At 44.6% G+C, this 11,405-nt stretch overlaps 1 long non-coding RNA gene across 3 annotated transcripts; it reads right to left on the bottom strand.

Annotated features, from left to right (window-relative positions):
* Window positions 1–1,273: 1,273 nt before the first annotated feature.
* Window positions 1,274–11,389, bottom strand: LOC146181772 (uncharacterized). 3 transcript variants are annotated; one of them, XR_014700287.1, is made up of 3 exons: window positions 11,091–11,389; window positions 10,163–10,285; window positions 1,274–1,608 (listed from the first exon to the last, which is right to left on the bottom strand). It is a non-coding gene; the product is annotated as an uncharacterized LOC146181772 (long non-coding RNA). The 3 variants fall into 3 exon arrangements; XR_014700289.1 differs by lacking the exon at window positions 1,274–1,608 and adding an exon at window positions 5,187–5,340; XR_014700288.1 differs by lacking the exon at window positions 1,274–1,608 and adding an exon at window positions 8,163–9,173.
* Between the last annotated feature and the right edge of the window lie 16 nt (window positions 11,390–11,405).

Below are 11,405 nucleotides of genomic sequence, written 5' to 3' on the forward strand. Positions count from 1 at the left end.
ATCCCAAGGATACAGGTTTACTCTCAGCTGCGGTGGCAGCTGATGGAGGCGAAATGCGAGGCGGCTTTGTACTTTGCGATGTCAGTGCACATAAAAAACCCAGGTGGTCAGAATTTTCTAGAGCTGTCCACTACAGCATCCCTCATAGCCAATAGACATTAAACCCCATAAACCGAACAGAACACTTGTCAACTGTAAACTTCCATAAGGAGAAAACAATCTATGCAGCTCAAAAGCAGGCCCTGATGCTGCAGACAGTTCACCAAAATGTACATGCGAAATTAATTGCAAAATAAAGTACAATCCCTTTGTGCACGTTACATAAGGCATTGCAATCCAAGGCAAGCACAGATGGTGGAGGTAGGTGCAGCGTATGTCTAGTTATCAACAGGCAGTATTTCTGTGCATATCAGCAAAGTATATGGGGTTTTATTTCCAGGCTGTAGGAGGGCCACAATTTTAGCCTCTTGGGAACCTTTATTGTGCACTACTAATACTGCTGCATATCATACGGGCATCTTCGCATATTGCCTCTATTGAAGCAGCATCACTTTTCTATGTAAAAGTGAATATTCTAGTGTCTCATTGCAGGTCTGCAATAATCATTGTAAAAATGTTGAGAATCTTTCAGACGACTGTGTACAAACTTGACTAACTACACATAACTTTCCGCATCCACAAAACCATATGCTGGCTTAGTCCTTTATCTCAGAGCTTCATTTGTCATTGGCAATTGTGCCAGTATTGCCAGTGACAAGTGGCACTTGTCCAACCTGCTCTTACATTGCTTGCACTGCCAATGAAAAAGGAATAGATCTGGTAAATACATTGATTGCATTTTCAACTCTACAGAGCCATAGTTATCCATGGAAAAAAAATGCACATTTCAGTCTAGCACATATTTTTGGCATGACAAAAGTCATTTTATGATAGTGCCACACACAAAGAGTGCCGGTGGCGGTGATGCCTAAAAAAAAGAAAAAAGAGCTCTTTCGTAAAGTAGTTCAGACAGCAGCTTCGCTGACAATCTAGAATTTGTACCTGACAGTTACTCTGACCCCGTTTGCGATGTGCATACACTGGTAAAAACAAAACAAAGATGGCGAAGTGACAGCATGCTTTACTAATGAAGGAAACTTTTTAGAATTAGAATGGTATGAAAAACATTACAACTAAACCTGGCGATGTTAGTATGTTTTTCGGGAGTTAATTTGGCAGCTACAGGGTTAACGTGCAGCTAACTCCATATAATTAGCATCAATTAAATGCTGTGTATCTTGGGGACCATCATTAACAATGTCATGCATGTGAGCCATCACATGCTTGAGTTCATTAAACATACAAAATATGTAGGCACCTTTTATTCAGACAGCATTTGTATACAAAATCAAAAGCACCATGGCAATGTCAGAAGCAGCTTAGGCATTAAGCACAGCCTATTTTGAACATGACGTGGAACAGGTTCCTTAGCCCTCATATTTTTCAGAGTCGGCTAACAAACAGATGTGCATTTGCAAAAACCTGCATGGTATGCAGATGAGCCATTCCTGCCACTAACAAAATGAGCCACTTCACAGATTTCCATATGGTACTTCCAGGTTTTGAACTCTGCAAAAAGAAAGATTCTTGTAGACTGGAAAATACAAAATACAAAAAAAAAAAAGTACAGGTATTGCCAACACCAGCGGATTGCACAAGTAAACTGCGTATGTTGACATCAATTTTTGGAAGCAGATTTCAGAGGCTAGGCTACACTGCCATGCAGTCAGCCATAACTACTGCTGGATGAATGTCAACATATCCAAAATGAGCTAGATAACTTTTCCTTTGTTGTCCTTTGTGTGCCTTCATAGAGGCTCTGACTAGGCTCAAACATGGCAAATAGACTTGTCCTCAGCACTCATTGGTTCTTTACAAAGCCTGTCACTGGAAAGGCCTAAAGCTTTTCCTATTGGTTCATTGACTTGAACATCTTCGGTGTAACTCCGCCTGGTTGGGTACTTGAAACAAAAGTTTAAGAAACACCATCACCAACCAAATTTTTTATTAGAACCCGACATTTCGGGACCAACTTGGTCCCTTCCTCAGGGGCGACTGAAGTTTGAGGCCCGCAGTAGCAGGCACACGTGGCGAAGTCCAATTGTGTAGCAGAGCCAGGGTAGCGTCCCCGGATTCCTGTTCACTGCTGCAGCTGTCAGCCGGATGAACCGAAAAAAGACGTGACGTCTTTTGAAAGAATTGGTCTCCACATCAAGTATGTTCACCTCGTCAAAGGTGATTTTGTGGTCGGCACATTCGCAGTGCTCGGCGAGGGGGGTTGCTTTTCGAGTTCAATTGCCGAGCGTCATTTTTGTGCTGCAATATGCGCCGACAGATTTTTGTTTCGCCGATATACGAGGCAGAGCACTCGGAGCACGAGATTTTATAAATAACGCCTGGTTATTTTTCTTTGGGAATACGGTCTTTTGGTAGCGGCAGAAAACGGCAGACTGTTGAGGTAGGTTTGTGCGACACACAGACGTGTTTCCGCAGGATGCGTGCAAGCGCATCACTGGTGCCCGCCACGTATGGGAGCACAATGCGAGGGCGCTTCGTCGTTTCCGTGCTGACCGACCCTCTTGTCCTGCTAGCTCGACGACGGGAAGCACATTGGAATAAAGGCGCGTGTATAGCCATTCTTCTTCAGATCGGCCAAGCATAGGCCGCTGCCTGCTACTGCGGGCCTCGAACTTTAGTCGCCCCTGAGGAAGGGACCGAGTTGGTCGCGAAATGTTGGGTTCTAATAATTAATTTGGTCGGTGACAGTGTTTCTTAAACTAGTGGTTCATCACACCGATTAACAAGCTACAAGAGCCTACATATGCTCTTTGCAACCTTGTGTTCTTATTCCATCATTTACTATCAGCCAAAAAGAACTCAGTACTCTGTTTGACAGCATTATCTGCACACTGGATTCACTTTTATTTCGTTGCAACAATGTGCCAATCACGACAAAGGCACTGGTCATCGAACAACAGAATGCCCAGTGCTCAGTTTAAAGGCAGCAAGGAAACAGAGGTAAACCTGACAAGTACAATGATCAAGAACAATGCAGAAGCAGTGTTGTGTTGTGGCAATTATTCGAGGTAAATCTCTGTGCATCATCATTGTACAACAAAGAGTAAAAGCTGCGTCCAGGTAGCGTAAAGCGTGAAAAAAAAAAAAAAAAAAAAGCTTTGCGGTATGACTTCCCTCTCAAAGAAGCAATGGCCCAATGCTCTACATTGAATAGAAAGGTAGGCAAAAATAAACATCAAGCAAAATATAAACAGTGTCTATCAGTTATAATAGGGCTATAGGCACACAACATACAATTTCTGGACATGTATCATCCCTGGGGTGCTGTCAGCAGCATTTGGGGACAATTCCATAGCCCATTTCATCTAGATGAGTGAACTTGATTTGCGGAAACAGCAGCATAAAATTTATGGTTTTCATTAAATCCACGATGGTGATTCAGCATCCAAACCTAGAGTCGGTCTGCTGGCTTGTAATCTTCATTGTCACTGTAGGTTACGTTAGGCATTGGTGCCTTGCTGGCTTTTTATGCGCAGCTGGGTGAGTCGTCGGGCTACCTCTGCACGCTGAAGGTAGGCAGTGACACTGAGGCTGTCCTTTTCCGTTACATGTGGCATCAGCATGACATCGAGCGCTGTATTAAGGCGAAAGCCTTTAAAGGGAAACTGCACTGGTTGTAGATTTTGACGAGTTTCAAGGAATCAAATGATTACAGCTTCCAGGTTAAACATGCAAGATATCTTCGCACTAGCGTTTCAAACAATGGCGCAAATAGCGATTTAAACCGCTTCAGCTATCGAGCTTCTCCTCACCACACAGCGACGTGTGGGGGGAACATAATGACATCATTGACGGCACCGGTATGTTTCCCGTGTAGAATGGCTTGGTTGAAAAAACAAGGCTACCAAAATTGAAGGCCCAGAAACATTGTTTGATGGCATCAAAAAAAGGACCGCATGATGTGGGCGAAGGTAACGAAAAGAAAAAAAATATTACCGTCCTTGATGTCATCATCGAGCTTCTACGCAGTCCTTCAGTGCTGTGAGGAGAAGCTCGAATTGTAATCGTTGATTACTTCATCAGTTTTAAAGATAGCACACAAACACAAACACAAAGCATTACAGACAGCTTATGGAGAGTCAAATTTCTGAATGTCGCAGAATTCTCGAAAAGTGAGGCAGCTGCGCTTTAATGGCTCATACTGTCGGCGTTCGTTCGGTCACAATATAGCTTTCAATCAAATTACATCACCTGAAACCGAAACTAATGTCATCAGAAAAATAAAAACCCTGCATCCCTCGCATCGCCAGCCTAAGCTTTAACCAACTGCGCCACGCCCGGGATCGTGAACTGCACATAAATCTTGTCTACAGTGGTTTGGTTTGGTTTGCGGGATTTAACATCCCAAACCGACTCAGGCTATGATAGATGCCGTAGTGGAGGACTCCGGAAATTTTGACCACCTGGGGTTCTTTCGCATCGCATAGAACACAGGCGGCCTTGCTTTCGTCTCCATCGAAAAGTGGCCGCCGAAGCCCGGTTACGATCCCGCATTCTTGGGAACAGTAGTCGAGCGCCGTAACCACTGCCTTGTCTATCGTGAGGATGAGTTAAAACACACATCAAAATTCTCCTTGTCTGCATGATGCTGATGCGGCCACTCCCCTTTGCAGCGAGGGATCACAGAGTTCTTCATTAGGCCAATAAATAAAGGAGTAGAAAAAGAACAAAAACTATACCAACTGCTGTGCATTGGTCAAAAGTCCAGAAAAAAGAAATGAGGAAGGAAAAGAAGGTGGGAGTCCTTCAACAATCTTCTCGTTTACGCCACCAGTCAAGGCGGAGAGTTTTTTGTATTATGTGGTCTTTTGTCGGCTTCTCTCTCAACGACGCTGAGTGGATTCAAATCTGGACAACTAGGAGGCCACAAGTTGGGAGTGATGTGGTTATTGGAAGTTGTTGGCCAGCCACTCGTGGGTGACGCGGGCGGTGTGGGCGAGAGCCGAATGTTGCTGAAAGACACAAGGTTTTCCTTTCTTTCGAAACAGTATCGGTCCAGAGCTTCACAATGGTGGCAAGCACCTCTGCGTACTCGGCAGTATTAATGCGGAGTCCTTCTACAAAACAGTGTGGCAGCATGACATCACCCTTGTTGCTGACGGCTGCTGACACCATCACACACAAATTTTGTGTGCAATGCTGTCGGCACCTCATTAGCGCTTCCGTAAAGCCATCTTTCATTATGGCAATTAGCTTTTTGGTCTTGATCGAAGTTCTTTTCATCTGAAAGAAAAAAAAAAAAAGAGCATTCCAGGCTCTTCAGCTTGCCTAGCAAGCGCTTGGACCAGAGCAGACAATTCTCCCGAGCTTTACCAGAAAAGAATTGCGCCCTCCTCATGACACAGAAATGGTACCGCACGTCCTCGTGCACAGCAAGCCTGACAGCTGACTCTGCGACATCGAGCTCCTTTGCAATGGCCCGCATTGACTTCTCTGGTTTGTCACTCACAATGACTTGCAGCCTCTGAAGAAAATCAGGTGTTATGACTACGTCTGACCGCTGATTGTGTTTTTTCCTTTTCGCCACAGATGCCACGTCACCGTCACAGCACATCAGTTCTGTTCGCCCCTTGTTAACAAAAGACCTCGCTACATTCAGAAAGTTGGCAATTTCCAAGTCGCTATGGCGCGCGGCCAGTGCGACGAGGACTGCATGGCGTTTCATTTCCTGCGTCAACTTGTATGCTTCCATTATTCAACAAACTGCGCAGTATAAATGATAAGGGGTCAACCAACAAGAAGCCGCATGCCTAGATACATATGCTGAGCCTGCTGGTGTCTATGGCGATAAGGAGTAGTAACCTCAAATACCTCATGCACCAGTGAGCTACGAGACTGCTATAACTGTGCCTAGTGACGGGCAATCAAAGTAGCTTCAACATCCTCGAGCCTTCCCTCGTGAAGTAAGTGGTCAAATTCATCATTCGCAAAGAACACGCAGTGAGCAAAAAAAAAAAAAAGAAATTACAGGCTCTCAATTTGTGTTTGAAGTTTTCAGGTGCAATCAAATCTATTCGCTACAACCCATCATGCTTCGAAAATCTTAATGAAAAGCATGGGTAAAAAATTGTTCAGAGTGCAATATGAAAGACCTGCAGTAGACCTGCAAGTAGTGCTAAACGAACACTGAAAGAAAAAGTAGGCTTGCAGCGATGGTATACTGGCTCCTAATCACAAAAACACCACTTTCACTGAAAACAAAACTCTTATAAGGTAGAAAAAAGAGAACAGAAATGCAGGCATTGCAGAAATACAGAAATCGCAAATGCATGCACAATGACATGCAAGGGATCCCGGAGGCTGCCTAACATGTATTATGGTTGCATGTTTGAATTGTTAACTTTTGTTTCAAAAATGGCAAAAAGACAGGCTAAATATTGGAAGCCAAAAATAAATTTGCGCTTGGCAGTGCCACAGGCAGTCAGTTTCGTTTTGGTATGTTTTGGTTCTTTGAAGTCACAGCTATGCATTTGGCATCACCACATGGTTTCATTTTTGATATACATGCTTTGGTTTACAAGTGCGGAGCAGCAGAGTTTTCCTCTGATGAAGTTCATGCCTCAGTAAGCGCTTCTCTATTGAAAAATCTGGTATGAAATGCACACAGGATTAAGTTATAACTTACTGGGCAGAATAAACCTCCACAGACCCGAGTGGAGCTGGGAAAGAAAAGAAAGGCTGGAAAAAGTAAGATTTAAAATGGTATGGATATATATATATATATATATATATATAAAAAAAAACCCACCTCGAAAGGGATTTAATCCTAAGTCCTTTGGAGCTTTAACTGAATGTCTTAGCCATTGCGCCATACGAACAGCTGAGACCTCTCGCATTACATTACTTGTGTAGTGCACTTGCATTTTTTACATATTTTTCACTCACCCCTAAACAATTGCGTCCCAAGTGTGCTGAATGCTTTTGCTGGCTGTTAATAGTGTCACCGATGTCTCATATCTATGATAAGCATAGGATTTTGCCAAAATATCTCTATTTCTCTATTGTCTGCTGTCCCAGCGTGCATGCACAGACCTTACTGGCACATCAGTTTGCCATCTGCAGGGCAGCGACGCTAGAGTACACCACATAAGGTGTAGACACCCAAGGAAGCATTGAACGAAAGGGAGCTCAGTTGGTTCCTATTAAGAAATACAATAGTGAAGGAAACGAAATAAATTGAACAAAACAGGCCCTGTGTACCCCTTTTTTCTTTTAACTTTCTGCCACAATGCATTGTTCACCCCTTGCTGCTATTCAAAAAAGACCATCTGTAGCAGTCTTTACTCGTCACTCGTGATGGTAGCTCGGCAATGTCAGTGGCCGCATCCATAGTTTCGCTAGCTACAAACTTTGCCGCCACGTCAGCGCTCGTACATTCTATCCTGTTAGTCAAGTGACCTCAACTCTAAAAAGCACCGCATGCTCTGTGGGTGCCAAGGTCAAGATTCACTGCGAGAACTTTGCAGTCAAGCTCAGGATCTATGCCTGGTGCAAACAAATAGACGGCTTTGGCGAACTGTAGCTTTAATTTCAGCTGCTGCTAGATTGCACTGCTCGCTATGCATCAAGAATCACGGAGTCTATGTTTACACCATCGTTTGCGTCATTTTCGCAAGTCTAAATCCCTTGGAAGGAAAGCAGACCTCTTCAACTTCAAATCGAAATATCTCAGCAATAAATGTGTCTTGCTGCCGGACAAGCGACAAAAAAGTCACGAAACACTGCACTATTAGATTCTAGCAACAAAAAATATTGTGATGGGTCCCATACTGCAGAAAATCTGGCATCCATGAAAAATTAGGGCATGTATCTGGCAAGTGGCAGGAAGGTGACGCAGCACTGCAATGACTGTCCGTCAGGTTGCGTGACATCACAAGGCCACATGACATGACCAAGTCAGCAGGTGCTGCCACACAGGGTGCTTTTTATGGTATCAAGTTAAACAGGAAAACAAAGAGAACATCGCTTGGAGCAATTACGCGCCACTATTTGTTTCTTGCAGGTGTATCCGTGACAAAGGTTTGTGCATGCAGGGCTGCCTGGAATCACTTGAGGCAAATCCTTGAAGCCTTTGTTATGAAATATTAAAAATTGTAGAGGTTCAGCTCTCTTTGAACCAAGTCAAGAGCATTAGCCATCGGCCGGTGCCGCATTTGTAGCTGCCGCTTCAGTCTTGGCTTGATTCCGCATTTGGTAAGCTTCTTGGCAATAGGCTAGTCTGGCTTCTCGTTCGATGTCTTGGCAACCTGTCTGGCATGGTTGCAGTCTCTGTCTTTGGCACAAGTGGATTCCTCTACACCACACTGCCTCCTTTTGTCATGCCGCCTGGTGAATTCGCCCAACACTATGCTCGCGGTCTCGACTGCACTTACCCAGAAATGTTTTAAAGCAACGAACAGAATATGGGTGCACAAAACACAGACAACAGAACATGTTGGTGCCGCTGCAAATGAATGAACGAAATAGCTATTAGAAATGACAGCAGTGCCTACTCTGCTGGCAGAAATCTTGAGCAAAAATTTCTCATCAATTGGCCCTAATTGGCTATACAAGGCCATGCGACATTTTCCCATGAAAATAGCAGTGACTAAAATTTTTCATACTTTCACAATCATCTTTTAGCAAATAATGACCTGCTTTTGTTTCGCACTACATGCGCCATAGTGTCAGCAAATAAATTGCAATGCTGTTTGTACAGCAAGCGACTGCAGGCAAGGGACACATCTGGGTGATATTTTTGAGGTAGTCGTGTAAGCCAGATATCGCCCAAGTTTCTAGGGCAAAAAAATTATGGCATGTAATTTCTCCCTAACAAAGATTACCAAAGTACTGCCTGCTGAGAACTTATTCTCGGCAAATAATTTCAACAGTGTATGGAGCAGAGCATGAATTCGGGCAGCCCGAAAACCTGGGCCGGGCTGGAAAATTGCCATTTTTATTGGTCTGGACCTGGCTCGGGCTTGACATACAGGCCTGGGCTTGCAGCTTGCAGTGGCGGAACCAGGCCAGGCTGGGTAAAGCTGTGTATGGCTTCTTTTGGAGATGGAATTCGAGCACTAAAATCATTCCAGTGGTTTATGAATGAACCACTACTAGTACATATGTTGACAGAGAATGAGAGAAAGCTCATTTGTAAACAGAGTTTAATCAGTGCCACTCGGTACTTTGTCCAAGTAATTTAGTACGAACATGCCGGGCTACATTCAATGACACAAGTGAAAAAAGTTAAAAAGGAAAGGCTCAAAACTCGATAGCGAACTGTACTACAATGGAGGTGTTATGAAGTGCTGTAACCTGTCATGCATGACACAGCCCGTTTGCATAAGCACGTGCCTACTGAAGTACTCAACGCCATCAGCTTAGGATTTCTCAGCAATCAGTGAGCAAGAGGGTAGCTTCTAACCTTTGTGTTACTGCTAACGGCTGGACATTTGAAGCCTCATAACAGCCCATGGACAAGGACCTTCAATTGACTGCTCGGCAGGCAGCCATCTGTTTATAAAAATTCTGACTGTCTGCTTTGCCCCCCCCCCCCTCCAAAAAATGTCTCTACGCTACAATAAATGCTGTAGGATAAGAGCTTATTGCTTTAGGAATCTTTACATATCCAATAACATATACATGCACAATGAACAGACACTACCGCTTTTCGTCTCCACAGAGATGTGGCAATGTGGCTGTGATTTCTTCAATGAATATGTAAATTTTGGTTTTTTCTGCCCTAGCCCACTCATGTTCCTGGGGCAAAGTTGCCAGGGGCAGTCTTTTTGTAGGTGATTAAGCAAAGAACTTGCACCAAGAGCCAATTGCTTATAAGGGGTCATAGTTAAAATGCCCGTAATCCATACCTTTTAAATGTACATTGTGCTAGATAGCTTTACATAAAATGTCTTCTCAAAATATTCTTCACCGAGCCTTTGCTTCTGTAGGTGCTTTAACTGTGCCCTTCTCTACCAAGAATATTTTGCAAGGTTTGTCTCTCATCTTGATTTATTGTTATGTGCTAGTTAAGCAATACATTTTTAAGGCGTCTGCTCAGACTTACTTTGCAGGTTTGGCACGGGCCCTGTCGTGGAAGCGCAGGCCGGGTCCACGGCCATGTAATCATTGCCTATGGGCTTGGTACCATGGGCCCGGGATGGTCTTCAAACGTGGGCCAGGGAAGGGGCTGGAAAATCCAACCCGTGCAGGGCTCTAGTAAGGAGTGTAAGAAACTAAAGGTACATACAGGAAAGAAAAATCACACACACATAAGGGGAGTTCAGTAGCGAGTTCATTACTTCGAAGCACCGCTACGTGGTCTCCGTGCTACAATGGAGTTGTCTAAACGGTATTTACGTTATCATTTCTGTTGTCTCAACAGAGCTTATCCTTTTGTCGTACCCGACGCAAACTAGGTAAAATTTCATCAAGGGTACGCAGAATATCATCCATATAGCTGCCGCTTTTGGCTGTAAAAGGTTCAGTGCTAGTTTCGAGCTTTTGGTGCTCAATATGTATCACTAGTTTCAAGCTACAAGCAGATCAATTAAGGGGAAATGAGGGTGCTCGTAGTGATGCTCGAGCGATATCATAGGCAAGTACTTCACCCGGATATGATCAGAACGAACGGCGTATGGAGAATCGGGGCCAAGAACGAAAAAAGCATAAAATGAGCTTCGTCGCCCTAAGCAGCTAATCACTGACGAGTGCCGTGAGTATCTGGTTGATAAAAGACAAAGCATCAAGCGCCAGTCAGCAGCATCATGAGACAGTGCAGTGCTCGCCTTCAACCGTGCTAAATTGGCGCGTGCTGTAAGTGCATACCTTGGCACAAATCCCTGCAGTATGTGACAAATAAGAACGGTAAGCGGACAGCATATAACCACGAACATTGCACGCAAAAGGGGCAGCTAAAATTTGAACATGGCGGCACCTTCATTGGCATGCTTTGTCCACAACTAAACAAATCTTTTCACAGAACGGGCACTAACCTTTCTGTACCGAAGCCGCAGCAGATGTGCCAGGGTTGTTCACGGCGCGCACACCAGTCAGTTCGATCGCACCCGTCCGTGGAACAGGCACAGTCTCGTTTACTACAACAAAAGCCACGGCACCAAACCGCCGCCGCGGCACCGGCGGCATCCCCAAGCAGGGTGGGTGGCGGGCGATGAGCGGTAGCCCGTCGGCACGCCGTGCCCCCAACTAGGGACAATCCGACCTAGGGATTGCTAGGGATTCAGGGCGACTGTCCAGCAAAAATCCAGGCAACACTGGCATTATTCATGGCGAGTTTTAGCCGCTCCCCC

The sequence above is a fragment of the Amblyomma maculatum genome, chromosome 8 (genome assembly GCF_055883805.1).
Source record: "Amblyomma maculatum isolate TAMU_Amacu chromosome 8, ASM5588380v1, whole genome shotgun sequence".
NCBI lineage: Eukaryota > Metazoa > Arthropoda > Arachnida > Ixodida > Ixodidae > Amblyomma > Amblyomma maculatum.